Consider the following 17,481-nt stretch of genomic DNA (forward strand, 5'->3'; position numbering starts at 1 on the left):
GACTAAGAAGAAAGTACCAAAACTTGCTAGCCGGTGTGATGACTCCAATGACGGCCCGATCACGCAAGAATAGACGAGTCCAAGAAACCTAAAATAGGTGACAAGGAAACACCGAGTGAGTATATAACTCAGTAAGTCATAAGCAATGCACTACCATCCATTAATAACATTATCACAATAGGAAATAAAATGGAATGAGGCTAGTTACTCCATCCATATCGAACCATGCCATGGTTCCTCAGACCTATCGGTTCAATCTCATACCAAATCATGCATTCACATTCCGTATACTCATCAATAGGATATTTGAGGCATTTTCATACATCATTTTATTTTCGTTACAATCATACAACTAAACGGCCTTTCACCTATTCCACGATAAATCTTATGTACGTGACTTCAAGTATATTTGTCACATAGGTTCAAACTTACCAAGCTCAACTCCAAATATAGACATAGCACCTATTAGCCATGAACTCAAGGTACTTACCCGATCCGCTGTCCGTGATCGACTCAATAACGTCGCACACTTAGTGTCCATAATGTTTCAAAAGTATATAATAAGTCCGCACACTCAGTGCTATATAATCAACTCGCACACTTAGTGCTATATAACCAAACTCGCACACTTAGTGCTACATAATCAAGCTCGCACACTTAGTGCTACATAATCAAGCTCGCACACTTAGTGCTACATAATCAAGCTCGCACACTTAGTGCTGTACAATTTAAACCCGCACACTTAGCGCCAATCTCATGATCATAAATGTTTATACCCGTACTCTTAGTGTCGAGATCAACAACTCAATACATCTCACCTCTTTTCTCTTCATCCAACACTTTCATCACCACATACATACATGTATATATATATATATATATTTCTCATTCCATTCAGCATCATTACATAGACGTTATGATCATTTAAATTAATACAACTATATGCTTAATGACTTACTTGGTGTTGGGTAAGACGGTTCCAACTCGGCTACTCGATGATCTTTTCTTTGCCTTTGCTTGATTCTCCTCCTTTAACTCCTTGAGCTTAATCAATAAATCAACTAGTTTAACCATCTTGCTAAACATTCATAATTCAATTACACATGCATATGTATGTTTGTATATTCGGCAACCATCCTCACTAATTACCCATTTAGTCGATTATACACATAATTAAAGGTAACATCACGAATGGGCATACTTATGTATATATATACATATATATGTATATATATATATACTTCGGAATGGGCATCACAATTAGATTTAACACCACCTTCATACTCAATTAGATGGCCGAATGTATGTATACATGTACAATGTCAACTATAACATCATTTAAACACCTAATTTCATCTCATGAACACTTAATCGAATTTTCCTAATCTAGTATATTTTCACATCTATTTGTAACATCATGTAAATCCACATATAACTACATTTCTTAAGTTCCACATCTTAATGCCCATTATAGCCACTCCCATAGTCTAAATCTAGCAATCGGCAACACCCACCTTTCCACTATGTTAGCCGAATACTCATTCTCTTCCTAGTCCTAAATTCGGCACCTCCAACAAAATAGCTTAACAATTTCAACTTTCATGCTAACATAACAAGCAACTTAACACATCCATATAACTAGCATGCTAATAGCATCAAGGTATCAACTAAAATTTTTTTAAGCTCCTTAGCCGAATCCTAACTCTCCAACAACCCCAAATCCAACCATGGGATAGATAGAATTTAGACTCATCACCCAAAGGTTGTGTAAACTTCCAAAAATATCATTGAACATACCTTGATCTAAAGGACCACCTTGGCCGAATCTTGCTTCCTCTTCTTCCTCTAGTTACGACAATTGCAAAAGAAAGAAAACATGAACACTCCTTCTTCCCTCCTTATTAAGCATTCAAACTCCCTCATTTTCATGCCACAACATCAAACACTCCTCCTAGATACAAGCAATGGCCGAACTCTTTCAAAGTTTTTCTCCCCTTCTTTTTCTTGGTTTTTCGGCTAGGAGATGGCAAGTATGACACCCATTTTTTTTTGTTCACTTTCCTATTATTATCCCCATCATTTGTTAACCAAAAGAAAACATATTAAATTAGAATGAGTGGAGCATCATCACTCCTTGGCCGGCCACCATGTATTTTATGGGCAATTTGACATGCAAAGCCATGCTTCCTCTCCCTATTATTAATTACTCCTTATAATTCATCTATCATCTTTTCTAACTTCGTCAACTAGGTCCTTTTTGAATTAATTCACAATCCTAAAGCTAATATTAAGCATTTAATTTCTCATATATTCGCTGTCACACAAAAATTTATGCAATTAAAACACAAAAATAAATTTTGGCTCGGTAATGTGGTCTCGAAACCACATTCCGACTAGGGTCTAATTTGGGTTGTCACAGTTTGGAGATGAGATGGTTTGGAGTTGTAACACCCTTTTACCCGTGTCCAACACCGGAACAGGATACGAGGCATTACCGGACTTAATCGTTCACAACATGCAAAAACCAGGCTACAAAATTTCTTTTAATTCAAAACTTTTCACACACATGCATAATGTCCCATACACGGGCCTACGAAGCCCTAAACATGCATTAAAAGTAGTTAGGGACTAAACCGAGAACAACCTTAGGAAGTTTTGGGAAAACTTAGAAAATTTCTTTCCATGAAACAGGGTTACACGCCCGTGTAGACATAGGGACATGCCCGTGTCCTCAAGCCGTGTAACTCTCTGTTTATGATGTCAGCATGCAAATTGAACCACACGGCCAGGCCACACACCCGTGCCTCCAGACCGTGTCCCTTACATGGTTGAGACACATGACCATGTCTTGGCCCGTGTGGTCAACACTTATGCTATTTTCCAAGTCTTCATGTTACCCATAAACCCTTACAACCTTATACATATTAAAACCACAATTCATGGCATCATTTTAGTGATTAAACACTTTTTATTAAGACATATTCATAACATAAACATTGCCTCTTACAAGAAATGCATCTACTCATGCAATACCAAGTCTAGCTTCCTTAATTCACATTCATAAGACTTGTCATTTTGATGATCACTTTTATCATTATACTATGGTTACTAACTTATCCATCAAGCACTCATGTTTACTAACTTATCCATCAAGCACTCATGTCCAACCATTATCACGATGTTTTTATAACATGCAATTACTATATGGCTATGACCACCTTAATTGGTCATAGAGCATACATCTAACACACATGTCATATCATGGCAAAAAAACATAATCACATCATAAACATTAGACACGACATGAATAGCTAGATTTACAAGCCATAATCAATATGAGCCACATTTCATGGCCATATACATATAACTCAATATAAGCCAATACATTCAGCCAAAGCATAATAATAAATGTCAATAAACTAGATCCCTATACATGCCACTTACTTGAAATTTCTAATATATGCTTCATTATCCCAATGGTAATGACTTGATAATGTGATGCTGCCTCCGACGATCTCCAACCCCGAGCTAACTTGACAAAGCTAAAAGAAATAGAAGGGAGGGAGTAAACTTCACACTTATTAAGTCCATATGAAAATAACAAGCAACTTATCAACATGCTTCCACCAATTCTTGCAACATGCTCTCAAAGTAATACTATCATCATTTGCCTTTTTACCTATGTTCAGGTTAAGCTATTTTCTCGCATCACAGTTACTAAATTAGTTATATCTGGAGTTATGGAACTCCAAATTAAGCTCTGCTAATTTTCCTAGAAACTAGACTCAAATATATTCTTACCATAAAATTTTTAGAATTTTTGGTTTAGCCAATTAGTACAGTTTATTCCATAAATTTACCCCTTTTCGCTGACTGATAGTTCCGACACCTCTTCACTAAAAATTAATTATCTCATAATACGGGACTTGGATGATGTTCTTGTCTATTTCTCTTGAAAAAATACTCATTCAAAATTCTAAAAATATAAATTATAACCCACAAATATTTTTGTACAATTTTCAGTGATTTTTTCAATTCATAACAGGGGATTTCGAAATCATTTTGGCTCTGTCTCATAGTAATTTAAATATTTCATAATATGAAACTCTTTTTCTTACGCTATTTCTTCTATGTGAAACTAGACTCATTAAGCGTTAATTATGTATTTATTCAGCCTCTAACTCGGTTTCCACAATTTTTGGTGGATTTTCAAATTCATACAACTGCTACTGTCCAACACTGTTTTGGTGCAATATAATGATAACTATCATAAGTTCACTTTTGACTAATCATGGACTCACCATTTCATGAATTTCATGTTCAAATGCACAATATAAGTTAACATGAAATTGCAACAAAATTTATAATCATAATTCATACATCTTAGCTCACCGATGTCTCAACATTTCAAAGTCTCAATAACCATAAGTTTGGTGTACATACCTATACTCATCGTAATATATCATATAACCATACCTCTTTGGCATGCCTTCCTCGGGACTTCCATCACATCTATTGCATTACCCATTGAACCCTTGGAATACTATTGGATACGTAGAAAACTTGCACATAAGTGCCACATATACATACGTAGCCAAAGCTACCTCATAACATGTAACGCTCACAATAGAGCTACTCATGGGTGTGCTCATAAAAGCTATCGGTCAAGGTATAGCTATACGGCTACTCACACAAGCTGTCAGGTATCCGACCAACTCAAGGATTACCTAGCCACTGGTAGGACACACAAACTATTTCCCGGAACCCAATTACATGTATCGCATCCATTATGAACTCGGACCAATTCAACGAGCTCAGATTCCTCATATATATCACGAACTTGGACTAACTCAACAAGTTCAGATTTCTTAATTCCTAGTGACATGTTACATGTACCCTAGACTATTCCTAAGGTTCAGATGGGATTTTTTGATACTCTCTCTCTGTTGAACTTGCTCAAAGTGTTGATCTCACTATCCATAGTATCAATTGCCCTTTCATAGCATAATAAGGGATAACTCAAATAGCAAATAAGATTTTAAGATTTTACATAACACATATCACATATTGCATATATTACTTGTCATGGATCAACATTTTCTTACATTTCATGTAATATCAACATTTTCTTACATTTCATGTAATATTCTTCGATGTCATATTTCCACATCATATACACCATTTCATCAACTCTTCCTATATATATATATATAATCATAAAATATATGCAATAATAGTAAATAATTATAATTCAAACATAACATTACACTATTATTATCATACGAACTTACCTCGAGTGCAATTTCGGCTAATCATTCACTTTTTGTCCTTAACAACGTACTTTCTCGATTTAAGCCCGAATCTTGATTTTTCTTGATCTAACATGATGAAATTCACTCATTTAATCATTACATTAATTAAAAAATTCTAAAATTCACAATTTGGCAAAATGATCATTTTGCCCTTAGACTTTACAAAAATTATGATTTTGCCCTTAGGCTCGTAAATCGATTTTTATCGAATTTCTTCCTTTACCAAGCATAGCCTAATTATTTTTATAACTATATCAACTCAAAATTTCAATTATTTCACACATTGACAACTTATTTTACAACTTTACAAAATAGTCATTTTTAGGTGTTTTTCGTGAACACCACTTCACAAAAGTTGTTTATTTAACAACCAAGATTCATTTTCTTCCATAAAAATTAAGAAAAAAAATGAATAGTCTCATGTAAAAACCCTATACTTTCAACCATTTTTCAAAATAGTCCCCTCATCAGCTAGATTATGCTACAAGGGTCCCAAAAGTACAAAGATTACTAAGAATAGCTATGAAAATTACTTACTTGCAAGAGGATAACCTAGCTAAAATTTTAAAGCTTCAAAAACCCCCTCTTTTCTGGTATTTTTGATGGAGAAAGATATGGGAAGAAGATGATATCATTCCCTCTTTATTTTATTTTACTTTTAGTTAAATAAGCCACCTAATTCCACCTAACTTTGAAAATTGTCTTATCTTTGTCTCTACGGCTGGCCAGCCTATATTTAAAGGTATATTTGCACTTTAAAGACCCCCAATTATGGTTCTCTAGTTATTTAACACATTTGGCTAGCAAAACAAAACTTTTGCCCCTTACGCGATTTAGTCCTTTTTCGTAATTAAGTTTACAATCACTAAAATTAATTCACCAAAATTTTCATGTACTTATATAAACATGCTATAACACATAAAATAATATTTAAAATAATTTCTCCAGCCCTAAAATAGTGGTTCTGAAACCACTATTCTGACTAGGCCCAAAATCGGGTTGTTATAGGAGTGGAGATAGTATTGAAGAGAGATAATTATATATTGCCTGAGTAAACCAAGGTTCAGCATTTGTTGTGAACTCTCGTGTTATACTTTCTATTTGGTGTGCTGGTTGGATTCGCTCTTATAAGCATTGGTGTGATGGTTGGATTAGCTCTTATGAGCATTGGTGTGATAGAGGGATTGGCTCGAGTGAGCATCTTGTGTGTTTGGTTGGACCAATGATGTACTTCTATCCGTAAGTCGTTCTTTGAGTAGAAAATCTCCGTAAGTTATCTTGTGCGTAACTCTAATGAAATTATCATATATACTTGGGATTTGAATTGTTTAGTCATAAATTACCAATTGGGATTGTGGATGATAGGAAACTTTTGCAGTTTTTATATTATTGTTTATGAATTATTGTATTCACTTCAGTAAGATTTATCGATTTAATACATCAAACTTACTAAGTTTCATTAAGCTTACTTGTGTTAAACTTTATTCTTGTAGATACTTGGAAGGTTGGACGATCGGATCAACACTCAAGTCATACTATCCAGCTTATTTCGGTAGCTTTTGAATGTTTACTTCAGATTATATGGCATGTAATAGGTTGAATGATGATATTAATGTTTTGGATATGTAAATAGTTATGTATGAATTTGGTTGTACAAATTACTTTGGTTGATCTTCTTTTGGTACTGTTGGTGCATTATCATGATGTGTATATGGCCATTTGATACTTGTTGGAATGATTAAAATAGTATATGATGATTGGTTGTTTAGTAGCTAAGATGTGGTATGTTTGAGTTGGTGTTGATTGGTGATATCTTGAATGAAATTATAGGTTGCATTAATGTTATGTTTTAGTATAAATGTATGTATATTTTTGGTATCAATGAGGGTACATTGGTTAGGCACTAAATTAGGTTGATTTTGGTATGTTTTTGGCATGATTAAAGTTAATTTGGATAGGTATTTTGATTGGTAAATGGTTTGCTTAGGTTCCATGTAACACCCCGAACCCGAGACCGTCGCCGGAGTCGAACACGAGGTGTTAACAGACTTCAAACCACTTATTAAAAATTTCCCAGACAAGCTGCCAATCTGCGTACTAGTCACTTTAAAAATCATATCTTGAGTTATGAAATTCGAAATCCAGTTCCGTAAATTTTCCCCGGAACTAGACTCATATATCTATATGGTAGAATTTTTGTAGAATTTTTGGTTGGGCCAATTGGTACATTTTATTAGTTAAAGTCGTCCCTGTTCCTGGGTTTGACTACTCTGACCCTTGTGCATTACGACTTAGATATCTCCCTTTACAGAGCTCCAATACTTATTCCGTTGGTTTCTAATGAAACTAGACTCAAAAGGAAATCTATACATATAAAGCATGACTTCTAATTGTCTCTGATTAATTTAGGGTGAATTTCTAAATTCGGGACAGGGGATCCAGAAATCGCTCTGGCCCTGTTTATCAAGAGTTTAATTATCTCCTAACATACAGCTCATATGGTCGTTTCGTTTCTTCTATATGAAAATAGACTCATCGAGATTCGATTACATAATTTATTTATTAATTAATTCCATTCCTACTATTTTTAGTGATTTTTCAATCTCACGTCACTGCTGCTGCCAGCATCTGTTACTAAAGCAACTATGCCTATTTCGTGATTTCTCCTTGATCTAACTAGTAATTCATCATACATATCACAAATTATGATCATGACTAGCCATGCCAAAGGCTAATCATTGTCAAACATCTCCCTACTACACTATTGCCATATCATAAATTTTAACACCAAAAATAATCAACCATGACATATGGCATAAAAATCGAATTACCAAGACTTACGACCTAACATTATAGAACCAAATCCAACCGAACATTTATGCCATTTTCGCATGGCTAAAAGTTTACATACCAAATTTCAACAAAACATATTAGCCTATACATGACGAAATGTTCTCCTAAACCGACTAAGAAGAAAGTACCAAAACTTGCTAGCTGCTGTGATGACTTCGATGACGGCCCGATCACGCAAAAAGAGACGAGTCCAAGAAACCTAAAATAGGTGACAAGGAAACACCGAGTGAGTATATAACTCAGTAAGTCATAAGCAATGCACTACCATGCATACCGAACCATGCCATAGTTCCTTAGACCTATCGGTTCAATCTCATACCAAGTCATGCATTCACATTCCCTATACCAATCAATAGGATATTTGAGGCATTTTCATACATCATTTTATTTTCGTTACAATCATACAACTAAACGACCTTTCACCTATTCCACGATAAATCTTATGTACGTGACTTCAATTATAATTGTCACATAGGTTCAAACTTACCGAGCTCAACTCCAAATATAAACATAGCGCCTATTAGCCATGAACTCAAGGTACTTACCCGATCCGCTGTCCGTGATCAACTCAATAATGTCGCACACTTAGTGTCCATAGTGATTCAAAAATATATATTAAGTCCGCACACTCAGTGCTATATAATCAACTCGCACACTTAGTGCTATATAATCAAACTCGCACACTTAGTGCTGTACAATTTAAACCCGCACACTTAGTGCCAATCTCATGATCATAAATGTTTATACCCGCACACTTAGTGCCGAAATCAACAACTCAATACATCTCACCTCTTTTCTTTTCATTCAACACTTTCATCGCCACATGCATACATATATATAAATTTATCATTCCATTCGGCATAATTACATAGACATTATGTCTATTTAGATCAATACAAAATATATGCTTGGTGACTTACCTTATGTTGGGGAAAACGATTCCAACTCGGCTACTCGATGTTCTTTCCTTTGCCCTTGCTTGCCTCTCCACCTTTAACTTCTTGAGCTAAATCGATAAATTAACTAGTTTAACCGTCTTGCTAAATATTTATATCAAAATATTAATGATTTCATAGCATAGGAGACACATGGCCAATTCTTATCTTTCTACCCCATGCTTTTGAACTATTTGGTTAACAACCATATACTATCACCCTATTGTCGATAATCCAATCAAGGATAGTATCACAATTGTGTACACCCATATAGCCGAATGTGCAAGATTAAATTCAACATCACCTATATACTTAATTAGATGGCCGAATATACCAAATTAAACTCAACATTAAATGTCACAAGAACCCTAATCTAATTTGCAAATTGCTTGGCCAAAGACTCACAAGTGCCTTATCTATAACCTATTCGGCCTTACTACTTAAACTTAGCCTTTCATACATTTATATCTAATGTCATAGAGATGCCAAATCCTTAAGTGTTCCAACATCTAACTTACTCAATTCAACACATCGAACAACATTTATACCGATTTTGCTAGCACACAAGCCTTTGGCCGAATGTCATTAACCTCTAGTCACCTAAATTTTATTTTTTAAAACTCATCCAACACTACATTCGGCACCTCCAACCTATAATTTAGATATTCTCAAGTTCATTCACAAGTACATTTATATGACACATATATCATTAACATTTTTCAACATGAATCTATAACATGACCGAATACTCATGCACATACATACATAAAGAGAACTCAAATAACACCCAAAAATCTCCTTTCCAAAGTGCATATATACCCATACATACGGCAACTTCCATTCTTATCTCCCAACAATGAATTCATGAATTTAGCTATGGGTTAACTAGACTATACACTTATCAACTTAATCTCAACATCAATTAGAATAAAATCACAATGCATACCTTCCCTTTGAACTAGCCATGGCCGAATGCCTTGGTTTCTTTTTTTCAATCTTTCCTTTCTCAATTTCGGCAATGAAGGAGATGAAAGATGAGCCTTCCTTCCTCTTTGTTTTCTTTAATATTATTTTTTTCTCACATAATGCCATTTCTTATTTTAATAACTAATTAAACATATATATTTGCCCATCAACACCCATCTTGGCCGGCCACTATAAAGAAAATTGGGCAATTTGACATGCAAGTCCACCCTTGTGTTGACATGCACTAATAAACCATTTAAAATTAGTCTATCATATTTCACCATGTCTCATATTGATCCCTATTTAATAATTTCTCATGCAATTGGCAAAATTAGGGAATGAAACGTCGACATATGCATGTACACACATAATAAGCATAGAATATAACAATTAATTATTTTTACGACTCGGTTTTGTGGTCCCGAAACCACTTTCCGACTAGGGTCACATTAGGGCTGTCACATTCCAAATAGCTTGAAATCATAAACTTGTTTATTAAGGTACATTTTAGGTCCACACGGCTTAAGACACGGGCTGTGTGTCTCAGCTGTATGTGACACACGGCCTTGTGTCCTCTGTAGGTTCAAGACATACAAGTCAGGCTGTTACACGGCCTAGCACATGGCCTGGCACATGGGCGTGTGAGATCATTTCGAGGCGTACACAGCCTGGCACACTGCCGTGTGGCTTGGTTGTGTGACCAAGTCAGTGAGTTACACGGGCCAAGACACAGTCGTGTGTCCCTATTTTGAATATCTACACGGCCTAAGACATGGGCGTGTGTCTCAGCCATGTGAGTCACATGGCCTGGCCACACGGCCTGTGACCCTTGCAGTCCAAATTTTGCAACTTTTTCCTAAAATTTCCAAATGTTTCCGATTTAGTCCCAGATTGTTTCTATAGTATTTTTAAGGTCTTGAGGGCTCGATTAAGGGACATTATGAATGTATTTGAATAAATTTTGATTATGTTTGTATTAATGTATGATTTGAATGGTTTACTATTTTGTTTGTCCGGTAATACTTTGTAACCCTGTTCCGTTATGGATACAGGTTAAGGGTGTTACAGCGCCCAACTCTACTATAGAAATTAGGTCATTCCCATAATTAATCTTGAAGTTGGGTCATTTTCATAATTTTTAAAACTTATAGGGCAAGATTCCTAACGAAGCTAGAAATTAAAAATATTTCCTAATAGATTCTTTTACAGTAAAGATGTCATCACTTTAACATAGCTAACTAAAATTGGGTTAATAAATTTATTTAATTGGGAAATTAATTTAGTTAATTTAATTAATTAATTAATATTTATTTTGGGACAAATATTGGTTGGATTAGATTATGAAGTGCTCAGTCAAAATTCTAGGAAGCACGTATAATTGAAATCAATACATGAGATGTCCAATTCATCTCATTTTACATCACAATACAGTGAAGGAATCAATTGGATATATAATTAGGGCGCAAATAATTTATAATTAAATTCTGGCTTTTCACCTATTAATTACAACTTATTTAATCATGAAGTCATTCCATTATAGTACAATGACTGAACTTTCCCTTATTATATACCATTACAAAAGCTATTTTATTTAGTGCTCATCCAATAATCTTATCATAATTTTGTTAATCTAATAAGATATCCTTAGTCTCTTTAGGATAAATTCATACTCCCAATATGATCTTATTTTATCTCATGGTTTCCATTACATCTTTCGATATAAAAAATGTCAATTAGTAACATATAGTAATTAAATCATTTTTCATAAGACAAATGATTTATGGCCACATTCCTTTTTCATCAATCATGTAATTCCCATGAGAGGATATCATTTATCCTTTTATTGAGTTATGAATTCCACTGTTTTGGAATGATGCTACATCATGCAGAAGTTGTATACCAAATGTACCAGCTTTTAGTTCATTATCTATTTGAACTCAGGCTTTCATTTGTATCAATGTAAACGAGTCATGCATACATAGTCCATCATTTACCCAGGATCAAGGTATGTCACATTATGAACGTCACTAATGACTAAATCCATAAAAGGATATAGGATAAATTCAACTTGGATCCTATCTGATGTACTGTCAGTTCAGGAAATGACATCTATGTCTCTATCTTCTGAAGTTGTTTGTTGATGCGTCATTAACCAACTAAAAATTTGATTAAGGAAAGTGCACCTATCAATTAATATTATAGCTACGATGAGCAAAGATATCATTCCCATGAAGACTAAAAGTACTAGTAATTACTGTTTTTCTATTATTTAACCGAATAAATTGAGTGACTGATTCAAAACTAAAAGTAACTAAATTAATTAACTAATGAACACGATAAAGAACAAAATACGAAAATAACTGAGTAAAAACCAATAAGTGAAACAATACCCAGGAAAGAATTCACCTAGATTTCATATGTCACATCAATCTAAATTACGCAATTTCTTTACTTAGTATATTGATCCATATAAATTCTTAAATTATGCTAATATCTCTTTCAAGAATAAGAGCAACTAACTCTAGGTTGATTAGTTGAAATTTTTTTCTAATTAAAACACCTATTATCACATTAACTCAATCGATGAAGTCCCTTATTAGATTTGACTCTAATCTGATAGATTTATGTCATCCTATGTCTAGGATTGCATGCAACTCCACTCAATTAGACAAGATCTACTCTTAAACAGAGTCTATTCTTCCTCTGATTTAAGTACATCAAACATGGATCAATAATCTAGAAATATCAAACCAAGAATTAAGCACACATAATTTAAAACAATATCTAAGTATTTATTGTGTAAAATAAAAATCAAAAGAAAAAATTCATCATAGGGTTCATCTCCCCTAGGTATTTAAAATTAGTTCCTGCTTGAAAATAAAAACATCCAAAACACAGTATAACCGAAAGAAACTCGTGATAATATCCTAAGAAATCAAATGCAAATCTTCAATCTTGACGAAAATCTACTTCAGAATTAACTTCAATTGTACTTTTCAAGTTGTTTTCTTGAATATTCTATGACGGCTCTCTCATGTTGTAACGCCCCAATTTTCGGGAATTCTGTGAATGTTGGCATAGGTTTAATTATGTTAGTAGGCCTCTAGAAGACCCAAGCTTAAGATAGAACCCGGCAATTTTAGTTAATTTTTTTGTTCCATAAGAAAAAGGGGGTGAAATTATGAAATAGGACCTATATGAAAATGTTTGAAAATGCTATAGGCTAAATTGAAGTGGCCAAATAAATAGAAGTGCAAAATAGGAGGATTTGCATGACAAACCTCCCATTTTACATGAAGTGGCCAGCCATCATGTTGTTGTAGACAAAATGTGCACTTGATATCCATAATTTATGGTACAAATTGATACAAATTGATAATGGGTTAGGTAAATGTTCCATGATAATGGGTTAGGTAAATGTTTTATGATAATGGGTTAGGTAAATGTTCCATGATAATGGGTTAGGTAAATGTTCCATGATGGGAATTTCATGTCTTTTGTATTAAAGAATTAAATGGATGAAATATGAAATTTTATTAAAAAAAAAAGGGTGAAAAGAACAAAGTTTTGTCCATCTTTGTTCATCATAGCCTAAAGTTAGAGAAGAGAAAGGAGAGGAGAAAGCTCTTGAATGTTCGGTCACTTGGGGAAGAAAATTGAAGGTAAGTTCATGGTAGTTTGCTTTTATTTTGAGGTTCATGAGTTCTTCTTGATTCTACCTTAACTCTTGAAGCATATTTTGGTTTTTAGTTGTGTTGTGAGCATTTAGTCATGAATTAAAATGAAGGAAATGGTTGTTGTTTCATGTTCTTTTGATGAAAAATGGAAGATAGGTGAAGTTGAGCCAAACAAATGAGCATGCTTATGCCTTAGATGCTAAAGGGAAAAATCGGCTAACATGTTGTGCTTTAAAATGATGAAATGGAGATTATACTTAAGTAAATTCATAGATATGTGATGATTGATTGGTGATATACATGTTTAAATAACATGCATGCAAGTTATGTGTGAAAGAGTGAATTTGGTAATAAATCTGCTTGGGACAGCAGCAGTAATTTGACTTTGGAAAATCACCATAAAATGTGGGAGATGAATTAGAAGCTGAATAAATTATGTAATTAAATCTTAATGAGTCTAGTTTCAAATGAAATAAACGATAACATATTTTGAATTCTGTACAATGAGAATTTGATTCGTAATGAATAGTGGTCAGATTAGTCAAACAGTGAAACATGGGAAAACTTTGAGAAAAATCTGGTATTGATTGGCTACACCAAAAATTCTGAAAATTTTATGGATATAAGATATATGAGTCTATTTTCAGGAAAAATTAACGGCACTTAATTTGGATTTTCGTAGCTCCAGTTATAAATAATTTAGTGACTATTTCTCAGGAAGACAGCTTGCAGTGAAATTATGATTATGTGGTAAACATTGACAAAAATTTGTTAATGAGTTGCTTATTGATTTCTTATAAGCTTACTATGATCTGTAGGTGTGTTTGGCCGAATATTGTAAGGGGTTAATATGTAGTTTGTATTTGAATAGTTAGATTAACGTGTTAGTAATCCAATTGTAGGCGGTTCGTGTGTGGATCTCGTCAGCATATCGTCGCAAACAGGTGTGTAACTAACACCCTCTTATAGACTAGATCGGAAAAAGCCGAAAAGCCGGTATTTTGAGATCTTGCAAGTGTGCTAATGCTCATGAGATTAATAGTTTGATGTATATGGTAAATTAAAGTGATAAGACTGCAGAGTGCGCGATTCCGTGCATGTCGATGTTTTTGGGCTTAATGGGCCAAAAACGGGATAATGGACCAACAGGCCCAAGTTGATAAGAAAACGCGGTAAGTGTTTCTGATCGTACGTAAATGGCTATGTTATGTATGAAAACCTTAAAAATAGTGAAATTACTTGAACACCCCTATGTATGCAAAATTACCGTTATACCCCTAGGGTTATTTTTTCTGAAAAGCATGATGTTTTGTTTTTGTATACGTATGCCATGACATATTATTTCTGTTGCATGGGGACATGGGTTATATTATGGAGGAAGCGTCCTGGTGGCTATGCCGCAAATATCTAATCTGGTGGCTCTGCCACATATATCTGTTCTGGTGGCTCTGCCACGATTATCTGATCTGGTGGCTCTGCCACATATATCTGTTCTGGTGGCTCTGCCACGATTATCTGTATCTGGTGACTCTGTCACATTATCTGTTCTGTCAGCCATGCTGCATATTTCTGTGGTGTGTAGCGGTTGAGTGGGTCGAGTAGCCTCCCCACATGGTGCAAGGCTGGTACGGGGGTGTTATGGATGAATCTGGGTTGGGTTTCTGCATAAACATGTAATATCTGTTCTGTTCTGTTATGGGCCTATGGGCTTCATTCTGAAATCTGTTCTGGGCTAAGGCCAACTTATTCTGTTTCTGTGGTTTGAGCTGATTTAGACTATGGTAGGGTTATTTTACACACTGAGTTTTCTCAAACTCACCCCTTATTTTTCATCCACGTAGGTAAACCCCAACCATAGTGGGCTTGGAGCTGTGAGGGAATTCGAAGTGGCCACACGTTCTGCAAATTCCTGTTTTCTTCTGGTGAATTGGACATCTTTTCTTTTATTTTTATGATTTGGGTTTTAAGTTGTAATAAGGCCGCTTAATTATTTTTGATGGTTTTGATATGTTTTATTAATATAGGTATTACTTATATTAACTGCTGGAATTGGATAGCTTTAGGGCGCGTTTTCAAAAACAGTAATTGATTTCAAAATAACACAACAACAAGCAAAGCTTCCGCAATGAAGATATTTTCCAAAATTAATCACTTTTCCTAAAAAGGACTTAATCAAATCGGTTTCCTAGAAATATACATGACGTTAAGGTGTGGCAATGGCGGTGTGCATGTCTAGGATTGGATCTGAAGGGAGCTTGGTACTTAAGCAGTCCGATGGACTCACCTCCTCTTTTCCGGTTTCCTACCTGGTGCACAGCTTCCATCCACTTTAACCTATAATGAAATCATCTTTTAAAACACTAAGTAAGTTTTTCTGGATCAACAATATAAAATGTTTTGAATGCTTCGATGTGGCATGTCGGATCCGACCATAACGTCTGGGCCGGGCTTGAGGTGTTACACATGTCTTCTTATGTTTGTCATATATACATCTTAAAATGTCCAAAAAAACCTAAAAATCTCATTTTTCTGCAGTTCAGGGTGCAAATTCGCGAAATCAAAACAACCTGCCACATGGCTGTGTGGTAGCCCGTATGGGTCACACGACCGTGTGTCCAGGTAGTGTAGAAGGGATCAGCCCGTGTGGCTCCTGTAACTTGCTCCAAATCTTCAGTTTTCACTCGTTTTTTGCTCCTTTTGCCCAAAATGCTCTCCTAAGTATAAAAACATGAATTTAAAGGATTATGAGCATAAAATTCATAATTAACATCGAATAATCATCCAAAAATGTATTAACAACGAGGTTAAAACATGTTACTTTTAGCACTTATCATCCACTCCGATACTCAAAACAAGGCATCTCTATAATTAGACTTGATAGATGGCATAATAGTCTTTCAATCAATTTTCTCAGTTTCATTAGACTACAAACTACTTAGATTATCTACATGTATAAGTTGTTTCATCGCATTATGATCCGACCACATAATTCAACTTAATATTAGTTAAACATTAGGTAATCGTGGTTTTATTTAAACTAATCAATCAATTTTCTCAGTTTCATTAGACTACAAACTACTTAGATTATTTACATTTTGATTTACATGTAAAAGCTATTTTGGACATAAACAAATTATATTAATGTAGAATGAAATTTTATTTAAACTAATCTATTTGAAAAATTACAAGTACAAATTAGCGAATATACTACACTTAGGGTAGATCCTAACAGATTTGATATTTCAAATCATCAAGAACAAAACTAGACGCGAAAGTATACTTGAATCCATCCATTGATTTGTTGAAATCTTCGAGTATCGTGGTTTTAATCTTCCAAATTAACACACAAATATTTTAAAGAAAATAGATCTCTCTTTTCTGAAAATGATATGTCAAAAAATTACATTATGTAGTTTAAAGACCATAACCCTAATATATGTTTTTTTAATGTATGCTCACAATTTGTCATCTCTTATTGGATTGACAAACAAATTCTGTAATAATATTTTTATTATTATTTCATTTTAAATTTATAAAAAAAATTATAAAATTACATTTATTCTTAAATTTTAAATCTTAATCACTAAACACATTTTAGAACCTAAACTCAAATCCAAAATTTTAAAATCCTAGCACCTAACCAATAAACTCTAAACCCCTCAAATCTAAATCTTCAAAACCTAAAATCTTTTATCCTAAATCTTAAACCATACATTCTAAACCATAACCTTAAACCTT

Source organism: Gossypium hirsutum, chromosome A13 (assembly GCF_007990345.1).
Source record: "Gossypium hirsutum isolate 1008001.06 chromosome A13, Gossypium_hirsutum_v2.1, whole genome shotgun sequence".
In the NCBI taxonomy this organism is placed as follows: Eukaryota; Viridiplantae; Streptophyta; class Magnoliopsida; order Malvales; family Malvaceae; genus Gossypium; species Gossypium hirsutum.